Below are 15,774 nucleotides of genomic sequence, written 5' to 3' on the forward strand. Positions count from 1 at the left end.
GCCCCCCAAAAAAAACCACGGCCCGTTTCTCTGGCAAACAAAACTCAGCTGCCCCGCTTCTGGATGGCAGATTGCAGGAGCCACTTGGTACTATCAAACCAGCCCGACTTGGCACTGGTGCCACCTTGGGTCTGGGAACCATCCTGCGTATTGTGGATTGTCAGGAGCCAGCCGACCACTCTCGGCCACAGACCCCAATAAAAAACAACGGCCCGATTCACAGGCAAAAAAAACTCAGCTGCCCCACGTCTGGATGGGAGATTGCAGGAGGCGCTTGACTCTGTCAAACCAGCCCTACTTGGCACTGGTGCCACCTTGGGTCTGGGAACCATGCTGCGTATCATGGAATTTCAGGAGCCAGCCGGCCACTGCCAGCCACAGGACCCAAACACATACCACAGCCTTTTTCTCTGGCAAGCAAAACTCAGCTACCCCGCTTTTAGATGGCAGATTGCAGCAGCCACTTGGTACTATCAAACCAGCCCAACTTGGCACTGGTGCCACCATGGGTCTGGTAACCATCCTGCCTATCGTAGCTTTTCACGACCGAGCCGGTCACTCCCAGCCATAGGCCCCCAGACACAAACCACGGCCCGTTTCCTTGACAAAAGGAAGTAAGCTGCCCCGCTTCTGGATGGGAGATTGCAGGAAACACTTGGTAATCTCAAACCAGCCCAACTTGGCACTGGTGCCAGCTTGGGTCTGGGAACCATCCTGCGTATCCTGGGTTCTAAGGAGCCAGCCGGCCACTCCCAGCCACAGGCCCCCAAACACAAACAACGGCGCTTTTCCCTGGAAAACAAAACTCGCCTGCCAACATTTTGATGGCAGATTGCAGGAGCCACTTGGTACTATCAAACCAACCCAACTTGGCACTGGTTCCACCATGGGTCTGGTCACCATCCTGCCTATCGTAGCTTTTCAGGACCTAGCCGGTCACTCCCAGCCATAGGCCCCAGACACAAACCTCGGCCCTTTTCCCTGGCAAACAAAAGTAAGCTGCGCCGCTTCTGGATGGCAGATTGCAGGAACCACTTGGTACTATCAAACCAGCCCAACTTGGCACTGGTGCCACCTTGGGTCTGGGAACCATGCTGCGTATCGTGGATTCCAAGGAGCCAGCCGGCCACTCCCAGCCAGAGTCCCCCAAATACAATGGCGCTTTTCCCGGGAAAACAAAACTCGCCTGCCAACTTTTTGATGGCAGATTGTGTGAACCACTTGGTACTATCAAACCAGCCCAACTTGGCACTGGTGCCACCATGGGTCTGGTCACCATCGTGCCTATCGTAGCTTTTCAGGAGCCAGCCGGTCACTCCCAGCCATAGGCCCTGACACACAAACCTCGGCCCCTTTCCCTGGCAAACAAAAGTAAGCTGCCCCGCTTCTGGATGGCTGATTGTAGGAGCCACTTGGTACTATCAAACCAGCCCGACTTGGAACTGGTGCCACCTCGGGTCTGGGAACCATCCTGCGTATCGTGGATTCTAAGGAGTCAGCCAGCCACTCCCAGCCACAGTCCACCAAACACAAACAACGGCACTTTTCCCTGGAAAACAAAACTCGCCTGCAAACTTTTTCATGGCAGATTGCAGGAGCCACTTGGTACTATCAAACCAGCCCAACTTGGCAGTGGTGCCACCATGGGTCTGGTCACCATCCTGCCTATCGTAGCTTTTCAGGAGCCAGCCGGTCACTCCCAGCCATAGGCTCCCAGACTCAAAACACGGCCAGTTTCCTTGGGAAACAAAAGTAAGCTGCCCCGCTTCTGGATGGCAGATTGCAGGAGCCACTTTGCACCATCAAACTAGCCCGACTTGGCACTGGTGCCACCTCTGGTCTGGGAACCATCCTGCGTATCGTGGATTCTAATTAGCCAGCCGGCCACTCCCAGCCACAGGCCCCCAAACACAAACAACGGCGCTTTTCCCTGGAAAACAAAACTCGCCTGCCAACTTTTTGATGGCAGATTGCAGGAGCCGCTTGGTACTATCAAATCAGCCCAACTTGGCACTGGTGCCACCTTGTGTCTGGTAACCATCCTGCCTATCGTAGCTTTTCAGGAGCCAGCCGGTCACTCCCAGCCATAGGCCCCGAGACACAAACCTCGGCCCGTTTCCCTGGCAAACAAAAGTAAGCTGCCGCACTTCTGGATGGCAGATTGCAGGTGCCATTTGGTACTATCAAACTAGCCCGACTTGGAACTGGTGCCACCTCTGGTCTGGGAACCATCCTGCGTACCGTGGATTCTAAGGAGCCGGCCGGCCACTCCCAGCCACAGTCCACCAAACACAAACAACGGCACTTTTCCCTGGAAAACAAAACTCGCCTGCCAACTTTTTGATGGCAGATTGCAGGAGCCACTTTTCACCATCAAACTAGCCCGACTTGGCACTGGTGCCACCTCTGGTCTTGTCACCATCCTGCCTATCGTAGCTTTTCAGGAGACAGCCGGTCACTCCCAGCCATAGGCCCCCAGACAAAAACCTCGGCTAGTTTCCCTGGCAAACAAAATTAAGCTGCCCCGCTTCTGGATGGCAGATTGCAGGAGCTATTTAGTACTATCAAACCAGCCCGACTTGGCACTGGTGCCACCTTGGCTCTGGGAACCATCCTGCCTATTGTGGATTTTCAGGGGTCAGCCGGCCACTCTCAGCCATATGCCCTCAAACACAAACCACGGCCCTTTTCTCTGGCAAACAAAACTCAACTGCCCCTCTTCTGGATGGCAAATTGCAGGACGCACTTGGTACTACAAAAACAGCACAACTTGGCACTGGTGCCACCTTGGGTCTGGTCGCCATCCTGCGTATCGAGCATTTTCAGGAGCCAGCAGGCCACTCCCAGCCATATGCCCCCAAAAACAAACCACGGCCCTTTTCTCTGGCAAACAAAACTCAGCTGCCCCGCTTCTGGATGGCAGATTGCAGGAGCCACTTGGTACTATCAAACCAGCCCGACTTGGCACTGGTGCCACCTTGGGTCTGTGAACCATCCTGCGTATTGTGGATTGACAGGAGCCAGCCGACCACTCTCGGCCACAGACCCCAATCAAAAACAACGGCCCGATTCACAGGCAAAAAAAACTCAGCTGCCCCACTTCTGGAAGGGAGATTGCAGGAGGCGCTTGACTCTGTCAAACCAGCCCTACTTGGCACTTGTGCCACCTTGGGTCTGGGAACCATGCTGCGTATCATGGAATTTCAGGAGCCAGCCGGCCACTGCCAGCCACAGGACCCAAACACATACCACAGCCCTTTTCTCTGGCAAGCAAAACTCAGCTACCCCGCTTTTAGATGGCAGATTGCAGCAGCCACTTGGAACTATCAAACCAGCCCAACTTGGCACTGGTGCCACCATGGGTCTGGTAACCATCCTGCCTATCGTAGCTTTTCACGACCGAGCCAGTCAGTCCCAGCCATAGGCCCCCAGACACAAACCACGGCCCGTTTCCTTGACAAAAGAAAGTAAGCTGCCCCGCTTCTGGATGGCAGATTGCAGGAACCACTTGGTACTATCAAACCAGCCCAACTTGGCACTGGTGCCAGCTTGGGTCTGGGAACCATCCTGCGTATCCTGGTTTCTAAGGAGCCAGCCGGCCACTCCCAGCCACAGGCCCCCAAACACAATCAACGGCGCTTTTCCCTGGAAAACAAAACTCGCCTGCCAACTTTTTGATGGCAGATTGCAGGAGCCACTTGGTACTATCAAACCAGCCCTACTTGGCACTGGTGCCACCATGGGTCTGGTCACCATTCTGCCTATCGTAGCTTTTCACGACCGAGCCGGTCACTCCCAGCCATAGACCCCCAGACACAAACCTCGGCCCGTTTCCCTGGCAAACAAAAGTAAGCTGCCCCGCTTCTGGATGGCTGATTGCAGGAGCCACTTGGTACTATCAAACCAGCCCGACTTGGAACTGGTGCCACCTCTGGTCTGGGAACCATCCTGCATAACGTGGATTCTAAGGAGCCAGCCGGCCACTCCCAGCCACAGGCCACCAAAAAAAATCAACGGAACTTTTCCCTGGAAAACAAAACTCGCCTGCCAACTATTTGATGGCAGATTGCAGGAGCCGCTTGGTACTATCAAATCAGCCCAACTCGGCACTGGTGCCACCTTGGGTCTGGTCACCATCGTGCCTATCGTAGCTTTTCAAGAGCCAGCCGGTCACTCCCAGCCATAGGCCCCCAGACACAAACCTCAGCCCGTTTCCCTGGCAAACAAAAGTAAGCTACCCCGCTTCTGGATGGCAGATTGCAGGAGCCACTTGCTACTATCAAACCAGCCCGACTTGGAACTGGTGCCACCTCTGGTCTGGGAACCATCCTGCGTATCGTGGATTCTAAGGAGCCAGCCGGCCACTCCCAGCCACAGGCCACCAAACACAAACAACTGCACTTTTCCCTGGAAAACAAAACTCGCCTGCCAACTTTTTGATGGTAATTGCAGGAGCCACTTGGTACTATCAAACCAGCCCAACTTGGCACTGGTGCCACCATGGGTCTGGTCACCATCCTGCCTATCGTAGCTTTTCAGGAGCCAGCCGGTCACTCCCAGCCATAGGCCCCCAGACACAAACCTCGGCTCGTTTCCCTGGCAAACAAAATTAAGCTGCCCCGCTTCTGGATGGCAAATTGCAGGAGCTATTTAATATTATCCAACCAGCCCGACTTGGCACTGGTGCCACCGTGGCTCTGGGAACCATCCTGCCTCTTTTGGATTTTCAGGGGTCAGCCGGCTACTCTCAGCCATATGCCCTCAGACACAAACCACGGCCCTTTTCTCTGGCAAACCAAACTCAACTGCCCCTCTTCTGGATGGCAAATTGCAGGACGCACTTGATACGTCAAAAACAGCCCAACTTGGCACTGGTGCCACCTTGGTTCTGGTCACCATCCTGCGTATCGGGCATTTTCAGGGCTCAGCCGGCCACTCCCAGCCATAGGCCCCCAAAAATAAACCACGGCCCTTTCTTCTGGCAAACAAAACTCAGCTGCCCCGCTTCTGGATGGCAGATTGCAGGAGCCACTTGGTACTATCAAACCAGCCCGACTTGGCACTGGTGCCACCTTGGGTCTGTGAACCATCCTGCGTATTGTGGATTGTCAGGAGCCAGCCGACCACTCTCGGCCACAGACCCCAATAAAAAACAACGGCCCGATTCACAGGCAAAAAAAACTCAGCTGCCCCACGTCTGGATGGGAGATTGCAGGAGGCGCTTGACTCTGTCAAACCAGCCCTACTTGGCACTGGTGCCACCTTGGGTCTGGGAACCATGCTGCGTATCATGGAATTTCAGGAGCCAGCCGGCCACTGCCAGCCACAGGACCCAAACACATACCACAGCCTTTTTCTCTGGCAAGCAAAACTCAGCTACCCCGCTTTTAGATGGCAGATTGCAGCAGCCACTTGGTACTATCAAACCAGCCCAACTTGGCACTGGTGCCACCATGGGTCTGGTAACCATCCTGCCTATCGTAGCTTTTCACGACCGAGCCGGTCACTCCCAGCCATAGGCCCCCAGACACAAACCACGGCCCGTTTCCTTGACAAAAGGAAGTAAGCTGCCCCGCTTCTGGATGGGAGATTGCAGGAAACACTTGGTAATCTCAAACCAGCCCAACTTGGCACTGGTGCCAGCTTGGGTCTGGGAACCATCCTGCGTATCCTGGGTTCTAAGGAGCCAGCCGGCCACTCCCAGCCACAGGCCCCCAAACACAAACAACGGCGCTTTTCCCTGGAAAACAAAACTCGCCTGCCAACATTTTGATGGCAGATTGCAGGAGCCACTTGGTACTATCAAACCAACCCAACTTGGCACTGGTTCCACCATGGGTCTGGTCACCATCCTGCCTATCGTAGCTTTTCAGGACCTAGCCGGTCACTCCCAGCCATAGGCCCCAGACACAAACCTCGGCCCTTTTCCCTGGCAAACAAAAGTAAGCTGCGCCGCTTCTGGATGGCAGATTGCAGGAACCACTTGGTACTATCAAACCAGCCCAACTTGGCACTGGTGCCACCTTGGGTCTGGGAACCATGCTGCGTATCGTGGATTCCAAGGAGCCAGCCGGCCACTCCCAGCCAGAGGCCCCCAAATACAATGGCGCTTTTCCCGGGAAAACAAAACTCGCCTGCCAACTTTTTGATGGCAGATTGTGTGAACCACTTGGTACTATCAAACCAGCCCAACTTGGCACTGGTGCCACCATGGGTCTGGTCACCATCGTGCCTATCGTAGCTTTTCAGGAGCCAGCCGGTCACTCCCAGCCATAGGCCCTGACACACAAACCTCGGCCCCTTTCCCTGGCAAACAAAAGTAAGCTGCCCCGCTTCTGGATGGCTGATTGTAGGAGCCTCTTGGTACTATCAAACCAGCCCGACTTGGACCTGGTGCCACCTCGGGTCTGGGAACCATCCTGCGTATCGTGGATTCTAAGGAGTCAGCCAGCCACTCCCAGCCACAGTCCACCAAACACAAACAACGGCACTTTTCCCTGGAAAACAAAACTCGCCTGCAAACTTTTTCATGGCAGATTGCAGGAGCCACTTGGTACTATCAAACCAGCCCAACTTGGCAGTGGTGCCACCATGGGTCTGGTCACCATCCTGCCTATCGTAGCTTTTCAGGAGCCAGCCGGTCACTCCCAGCCATAGGCTCCCAGACTCAAAACACGGCCAGTTTCCTTGGCAAACAAAAGTAAGCTGCCCCGCTTCTGGATGGCAGATTGCAGGAGCCACTTTGTGGTATCAAACCAGCCCAACTTAGAACTGGTGCCACCTCTGGTCTGGGAACCATCCTGCGTATCCTGGATTCTAAGGAGCCAGCCAGCCACTCCCAGCCACAGGCCCCCAAACACAATGGCGCTTTTCCCTGGAAAACAAAACTCGCCTACCAACTTTTTGATGGCAGATTGTGTGAGCCACTTGGTACTATCAAACCAGCCCTACTTGGCACTGGTGCCACCATGGGTCTGGTCACCATCCTGCCCATCGTAGCTTTTCAGGAGCCAGCCGGTCACTCCCTGCCATAGGCCCCCAGACACAAACCTTGGCCCGTTTCCCTGGCAAACAAAAGTAAGCTACCCCGCTTCTGGATGGCAGATTGCAGGAGCCACTTTGCACCATCAAACTAGCCCGACTTGGCACTGGTGCCACCTCTGGTCTGGGAACCATCCTGCGTATCGTGGATTCTAATTAGCCAGCCGGCCACTCCCAGCCACAGGCCCCCAAACACAAACAACGGCGCTTTTCCCTGGAAAACAAAACTCGCCTGCCAACTTTTTGATGGCAGATTGCAGGAGCCGCTTGGTACTATCAAATCAGCCCAACTTGGCACTGGTGCCACCTTGTGTCTGGTAACCATCCTGCCTATCGTAGCTTTTCAGGAGCCAGCCGGTCACTCCCAGCCATAGGCCCCGAGACACAAACCTCGGCCCGTTTCCCTGGCAAACAAAAGTAAGCTGCCCCGCTTCTGGATGGCAGATTGCAGGTGCCATTTGGTACTATCAAACTAGCCCGACTTGGAACTGGTGCCACCTCTGGTCTGGGAACCATCCTGCGTACCGTGGATTCTAAGGAGCCGGCCGGCCACTCCCAGCCACAGTCCACCAAACACAAACAACGGCACTTTTCCCTGGAAAACAAAACTCGCCTGCCAACTTTTTGATGGCAGATTGCAGGAGCCACTTTTCACCATCAAACTAGCCCGACTTGGCACTGGTGCCACCTCTGGTCTTGTCACCATCCTGCCTATCGTAGCTTTTCAGGAGACAGCCGGTCACTCCCAGCCATAGGCCCCCAGACAAAAACCTCGGCTAGTTTCCCTGGCAAACAAAATTAAGCTGCCCCGCTTCTGGATGGCAGATTGCAGGAGCTATTTAGTACTATCAAACCAGCCCGACTTGGCACTGGTGCCACCTTGGCTCTGGGAACCATCCTGCCTATTGTGGATTTTCAGGGGTCAGCCGGCCACTCTCAGCCATATGCCCTCAAACACAAACCACGGCCCTTTTCTCTGGCAAACAAAACTCAACTGCCCCTCTTCTGGATGGCAAATTGCAGGACGCACTTGGTACTACAAAAACAGCACAACTTGGCACTGGTGCCACCTTGGGTCTGGTCGCCATCCTGCGTATCGAGCATTTTCAGGAGCCAGCAGGCCACTCCCAGCCATATGCCCCCAAAAACAAACCACGGCCCTTTTCTCTGGCAAACAAAACTCAGCTGCCCCGCTTCTGGATGGCAGATTGCAGGAGCCACTTGGTACTATCAAACCAGCCCGACTTGGCACTGGTGCCACCTTGGGTCTGTGAACCATCCTGCGTATTGTGGATTGACAGGAGCCAGCCGACCACTCTCGGCCACAGACCCCAATCAAAAACAACGGCCCGATTCACAGGCAAAAAAAACTCAGCTGCCCCACTTCTGGAAGGGAGATTGCAGGAGGCGCTTGACTCTGTCAAACCAGCCCTACTTGGCACTTGTGCCACCTTGGGTCTGGGAACCATGCTGCGTATCATGGAATTTCAGGAGCCAGCCGGCCACTGCCAGCCACAGGACCCAAACACATACCACAGCCCTTTTCTCTGGCAAGCAAAACTCAGCTACCCCGCTTTTAGATGGCAGATTGCAGCAGCCACTTGGAACTATCAAACCAGCCCAACTTGGCACTGGTGCCACCATGGGTCTGGTAACCATCCTGCCTATCGTAGCTTTTCACGACCGAGCCAGTCAGTCCCAGCCATAGGCCCCCAGACACAAACCACGGCCCGTTTCCTTGACAAAAGAAAGTAAGCTGCCCCGCTTCTGGATGGCAGATTGCAGGAACCACTTGGTACTATCAAACCAGCCCAACTTGGCACTGGTGCCAGCTTGGGTCTGGGAACCATCCTGCGTATCCTGGTTTCTAAGGAGCCAGCCGGCCACTCCCAGCCACAGGCCCCCAAACACAATCAACGGCGCTTTTCCCTGGAAAACAAAACTCGCCTGCCAACTTTTTGATGGCAGATTGCAGGAGCCACTTGGTACTATCAAACCAGCCCTACTTGGCACTGGTGCCACCATGGGTCTGGTCACCATTCTGCCTATCGTAGCTTTTCACGACCGAGCCGGTCACTCCCAGCCATAGACCCCCAGACACAAACCTCGGCCCGTTTCCCTGGCAAACAAAAGTAAGCTGCCCCGCTTCTGGATGGCTGATTGCAGGAGCCACTTGGTACTATCAAACCAGCCCGACTTGGAACTGGTGCCACCTCTGGTCTGGGAACCATCCTGCATAACGTGGATTCTAAGGAGCCAGCCGGCCACTCCCAGCCACAGGCCACCAAAAAAAATCAACGGAACTTTTCCCTGGAAAACAAAACTCGCCTGCCAACTATTTGATGGCAGATTGCAGGAGCCGCTTGGTACTATCAAATCAGCCCAACTCGGCACTGGTGCCACCTTGGGTCTGGTCACCATCGTGCCTATCGTAGCTTTTCAAGAGCCAGCCGGTCACTCCCAGCCATAGGCCCCCAGACACAAACCTCAGCCCGTTTCCCTGGCAAACAAAAGTAAGCTACCCCGCTTCTGGATGGCAGATTGCAGGAGCCACTTGCTACTATCAAACCAGCCCGACTTGGAACTGGTGCCACCTCTGGTCTGGGAACCATCCTGCGTATCGTGGATTCTAAGGAGCCAGCCGGCCACTCCCAGCCACAGGCCACCAAACACAAACAACTGCACTTTTCCCTGGAAAACAAAACTCGCCTGCCAACTTTTTGATGGTAATTGCAGGAGCCACTTGGTACTATCAAACCAGCCCAACTTGGCACTGGTGCCACCATGGGTCTGGTCACCATCCTGCCTATCGTAGCTTTTCAGGAGCCAGCCGGTCACTCCCAGCCATAGGCCCCCAGACACAAACCTCGGCTCGTTTCCCTGGCAAACAAAATTAAGCTGCCCCGCTTCTGGATGGCAAATTGCAGGAGCTATTTAATATTATCCAACCAGCCCGACTTGGCACTGGTGCCACCGTGGCTCTGGGAACCATCCTGCCTCTTTTGGATTTTCAGGGGTCAGCCGGCTACTCTCAGCCATATGCCCTCAGACACAAACCACGGCCCTTTTCTCTGGCAAACCAAACTCAACTGCCCCTCTTCTGGATGGCAAATTGCAGGACGCACTTGATACGTCAAAAACAGCCCAACTTGGCACTGGTGCCACCTTGGTTCTGGTCACCATCCTGCGTATCGGGCATTTTCAGGGCTCAGCCGGCCACTCCCAGCCATAGGCCCCCAAAAATAAACCACGGCCCTTTCTTCTGGCAAACAAAACTCAGCTGCCCCGCTTCTGGATGGCAGATTGCAGGAGCCACTTGGTACTATCAAACCAGCCCGACTTGGCACTGGTGCCACCTTGGGTCTGTGAACCATCCTGCGTATTGTGGATTGTCAGGAGCCAGCCGACCACTCTCGGCCACAGACCCCAATAAAAAACAACGGCCCGATTCACAGGCAAAAAAAACTCAGCTGCCCCACGTCTGGATGGGAGATTGCAGGAGGCGCTTGACTCTGTCAAACCAGCCCTACTTGGCACTGGTGCCACCTTGGGTCTGGGAACCATGCTGCGTATCATGGAATTTCAGGAGCCAGCCGGCCACTGCCAGCCACAGGACCCAAACACATACCACAGCCTTTTTCTCTGGCAAGCAAAACTCAGCTACCCCGCTTTTAGATGGCAGATTGCAGCAGCCACTTGGTACTATCAAACCAGCCCAACTTGGCACTGGTGCCACCATGGGTCTGGTAACCATCCTGCCTATCGTAGCTTTTCACGACCGAGCCGGTCACTCCCAGCCATAGGCCCCCAGACACAAACCACGGCCCGTTTCCTTGACAAAAGGAAGTAAGCTGCCCCGCTTCTGGATGGGAGATTGCAGGAAACACTTGGTAATCTCAAACCAGCCCAACTTGGCACTGGTGCCAGCTTGGGTCTGGGAACCATCCTGCGTATCCTGGGTTCTAAGGAGCCAGCCGGCCACTCCCAGCCACAGGCCCCCAAACACAAACAACGGCGCTTTTCCCTGGAAAACAAAACTCGCCTGCCAACATTTTGATGGCAGATTGCAGGAGCCACTTGGTACTATCAAACCAACCCAACTTGGCACTGGTTCCACCATGGGTCTGGTCACCATCCTGCCTATCGTAGCTTTTCAGGACCTAGCCGGTCACTCCCAGCCATAGGCCCCAGACACAAACCTCGGCCCTTTTCCCTGGCAAACAAAAGTAAGCTGCGCCGCTTCTGGATGGCAGATTGCAGGAACCACTTGGTACTATCAAACCAGCCCAACTTGGCACTGGTGCCACCTTGGGTCTGGGAACCATGCTGCGTATCGTGGATTCCAAGGAGCCAGCCGGCCACTCCCAGCCAGAGGCCCCCAAATACAATGGCGCTTTTCCCGGGAAAACAAAACTCGCCTGCCAACTTTTTGATGGCAGATTGTGTGAACCACTTGGTACTATCAAACCAGCCCAACTTGGCACTGGTGCCACCATGGGTCTGGTCACCATCGTGCCTATCGTAGCTTTTCAGGAGCCAGCCGGTCACTCCCAGCCATAGGCCCTGACACACAAACCTCGGCCCCTTTCCCTGGCAAACAAAAGTAAGCTGCCCCGCTTCTGGATGGCTGATTGTAGGAGCCTCTTGGTACTATCAAACCAGCCCGACTTGGACCTGGTGCCACCTCGGGTCTGGGAACCATCCTGCGTATCGTGGATTCTAAGGAGTCAGCCAGCCACTCCCAGCCACAGTCCACCAAACACAAACAACGGCACTTTTCCCTGGAAAACAAAACTCGCCTGCAAACTTTTTCATGGCAGATTGCAGGAGCCACTTGGTACTATCAAACCAGCCCAACTTGGCAGTGGTGCCACCATGGGTCTGGTCACCATCCTGCCTATCGTAGCTTTTCAGGAGCCAGCCGGTCACTCCCAGCCATAGGCTCCCAGACTCAAAACACGGCCAGTTTCCTTGGCAAACAAAAGTAAGCTGCCCCGCTTCTGGATGGCAGATTGCAGGAGCCACTTTGTGGTATCAAACCAGCCCAACTTAGAACTGGTGCCACCTCTGGTCTGGGAACCATCCTGCGTATCCTGGATTCTAAGGAGCCAGCCAGCCACTCCCAGCCACAGGCCCCCAAACACAATGGCGCTTTTCCCTGGAAAACAAAACTCGCCTACCAACTTTTTGATGGCAGATTGTGTGAGCCACTTGGTACTATCAAACCAGCCCTACTTGGCACTGGTGCCACCATGGGTCTGGTCACCATCCTGCCCATCGTAGCTTTTCAGGAGCCAGCCGGTCACTCCCTGCCATAGGCCCCCAGACACAAACCTTGGCCCGTTTCCCTGGCAAACAAAAGTAAGCTACCCCGCTTCTGGATGGCAGATTGCAGGAGCCACTTTGCACCATCAAACTAGCCCGACTTGGCACTGGTGCCACCTCTGGTCTGGGAACCATCCTGCGTATCGTGGATTCTAATTAGCCAGCCGGCCACTCCCAGCCACAGGCCCCCAAACACAAACAACGGCGCTTTTCCCTGGAAAACAAAACTCGCCTGCCAACTTTTTGATGGCAGATTGCAGGAGCCGCTTGGTACTATCAAATCAGCCCAACTTGGCACTGGTGCCACCTTGTGTCTGGTAACCATCCTGCCTATCGTAGCTTTTCAGGAGCCAGCCGGTCACTCCCAGCCATAGGCCCCGAGACACAAACCTCGGCCCGTTTCCCTGGCAAACAAAAGTAAGCTGCCCCGCTTCTGGATGGCAGATTGCAGGTGCCATTTGGTACTATCAAACTAGCCCGACTTGGAACTGGTGCCACCTCTGGTCTGGGAACCATCCTGCGTACCGTGGATTCTAAGGAGCCGGCCGGCCACTCCCAGCCACAGTCCACCAAACACAAACAACGGCACTTTTCCCTGGAAAACAAAACTCGCCTGCCAACTTTTTGATGGCAGATTGCAGGAGCCACTTTTCACCATCAAACTAGCCCGACTTGGCACTGGTGCCACCTCTGGTCTTGTCACCATCCTGCCTATCGTAGCTTTTCAGGAGACAGCCGGTCACTCCCAGCCATAGGCCCCCAGACAAAAACCTCGGCTAGTTTCCCTGGCAAACAAAATTAAGCTGCCCCGCTTCTGGATGGCAGATTGCAGGAGCTATTTAGTACTATCAAACCAGCCCGACTTGGCACTGGTGCCACCTTGGCTCTGGGAACCATCCTGCCTATTGTGGATTTTCAGGGGTCAGCCGGCCACTCTCAGCCATATGCCCTCAAACACAAACCACGGCCCTTTTCTCTGGCAAACAAAACTCAACTGCCCCTCTTCTGGATGGCAAATTGCAGGACGCACTTGGTACTACAAAAACAGCACAACTTGGCACTGGTGCCACCTTGGGTCTGGTCGCCATCCTGCGTATCGAGCATTTTCAGGAGCCAGCAGGCCACTCCCAGCCATATGCCCCCAAAAACAAACCACGGCCCTTTTCTCTGGCAAACAAAACTCAGCTGCCCCGCTTCTGGATGGCAGATTGCAGGAGCCACTTGGTACTATCAAACCAGCCCGACTTGGCACTGGTGCCACCTTGGGTCTGTGAACCATCCTGCGTATTGTGGATTGTCAGGAGCCAGCCGACCACTCTCGGCCACAGACCCCAATCAAAAACAACGGCCCGATTCACAGGCAAAAAAAACTCAGCTGCCCCACTTCTGGAAGGGAGATTGCAGGAGGCGCTTGACTCTGTCAAACCAGCCCTACTTGGCACTTGTGCCACCTTGGGTCTGGGAACCATGCTGCGTATCATGGAATTTCAGGAGCCAGCCGGCCACTGCCAGCCACAGGACCCAAACACATACCACAGCCCTTTTCTCTGGCAAGCAAAACTCAGCTACCCCGCTTTTAGATGGCAGATTGCAGCAGCCACTTGGAACTATCAAACCAGCCCAACTTGGCACTGGTGCCACCATGGGTCTGGTAACCATCCTGCCTATCGTAGCTTTTCACGACCGAGCCAGTCAGTCCCAGCCATAGGCCCCCAGACACAAACCACGGCCCGTTTCCTTGACAAAAGAAAGTAAGCTGCCCCGCTTCTGGATGGCAGATTGCAGGAACCACTTGGTACTATCAAACCAGCCCAACTTGGCACTGGTGCCAGCTTGGGTCTGGGAACCATCCTGCGTATCCTGGTTTCTAAGGAGCCAGCCGGCCACTCCCAGCCACAGGCCCCCAAACACAATCAACGGCGCTTTTCCCTGGAAAACAAAACTCGCCTGCCAACTTTTTGATGGCAGATTGCAGGAGCCACTTGGTACTATCAAACCAGCCCTACTTGGCACTGGTGCCACCATGGGTCTGGTCACCATTCTGCCTATCGTAGCTTTTCACGACCGAGCCGGTCACTCCCAGCCATAGACCCCCAGACACAAACCTCGGCCCGTTTCCCTGGCAAACAAAAGTAAGCTGCCCCGCTTCTGGATGGCTGATTGCAGGAGCCACTTGGTACTATCAAACCAGCCCGACTTGGAACTGGTGCCACCTCTGGTCTGGGAACCATCCTGCATAACGTGGATTCTAAGGAGCCAGCCGGCCACTCCCAGCCACAGGCCACCAAAAAAAATCAACGGAACTTTTCCCTGGAAAACAAAACTCGCCTGCCAACTATTTGATGGCAGATTGCAGGAGCCGCTTGGTACTATCAAATCAGCCCAACTCGGCACTGGTGCCACCTTGGGTCTGGTCACCATCGTGCCTATCGTAGCTTTTCAGGAGCCAGCCGGTCACTCCCAGCCATAGGCCCCCAGACACAAACCTCAGCCCGTTTCCCTGGCAAACAAAAGTAAGCTACCCCGCTTCTGGATGGCAGATTGCAGGAGCCACTTGCTACTATCAAACCAGCCCGACTTGGAACTGGTGCCACCTCTGGTCTGGGAACCATCCTGCGTATCGTGGATTCTAAGGAGCCAGCCGGCCACTCCCAGCCACAGGCCACCAAACACAAACAACGGCACTTTTCCCTGGAAAACAAAACTCGCCTGCCAACTTTTTGATGGTAATTGCAGGAGCCACTTGGTACTATCAAACCAGCCCAACTTGGCACTGGTGCCACCATGGGTCTGGTCACCATCCTGCCTATCGTAGCTTTTCAGGAGCCAGCCGGTCACTCCCAGCCATAGGCCCCCAGACACAAACCTCGGCTCGTTTCCCTGGCAAACAAAATTAAGCTGCCCCGCTTCCGGATGGCAAATTGCAGGAGCTATTTAGTATTATCCAACCAGCCCGACTTGGCACTGGTGCCACCGTGGCTCTGGGAACCATCCTTCCTCTTTTGGATTTTCAGGGGTCAGCCGGCTACTCTCAGCCATATGCCCTCAGACACAAACCACGGCCCTTTTCTCTGGCAAACCAAACTCAACTGCCCCTCTTCTGGATGGCAAATTGCAGGACGCACTTGATACGTCAAAAACAGCCCAACTTGGCACTGGTGCCACCTTGGTTCTGGTCACCATCCTGCGTATCGGGCATTTTCAGGGCTCAGCCGGCCACTCCCAGCCATAGGCCCCCAAAAATAAACCACGGCCCTTTCTTCTGGCAAACAAAACTCAGCTGCCCCGCTTCTGGATGGCAGATTGCAGGAGCCACTTGGTACTATCAAACCAGCCCGACTTGGCACTGGTGCCACCTTGGGTCTGTGAACCATCCTGCGTATTGTGGATTGTCAGGAGCCAGCCGAC

The sequence above is a fragment of the Melospiza melodia genome, chromosome 13 (assembly GCF_035770615.1).
Source record: "Melospiza melodia melodia isolate bMelMel2 chromosome 13, bMelMel2.pri, whole genome shotgun sequence".
NCBI lineage: Eukaryota > Metazoa > Chordata > Aves > Passeriformes > Passerellidae > Melospiza > Melospiza melodia.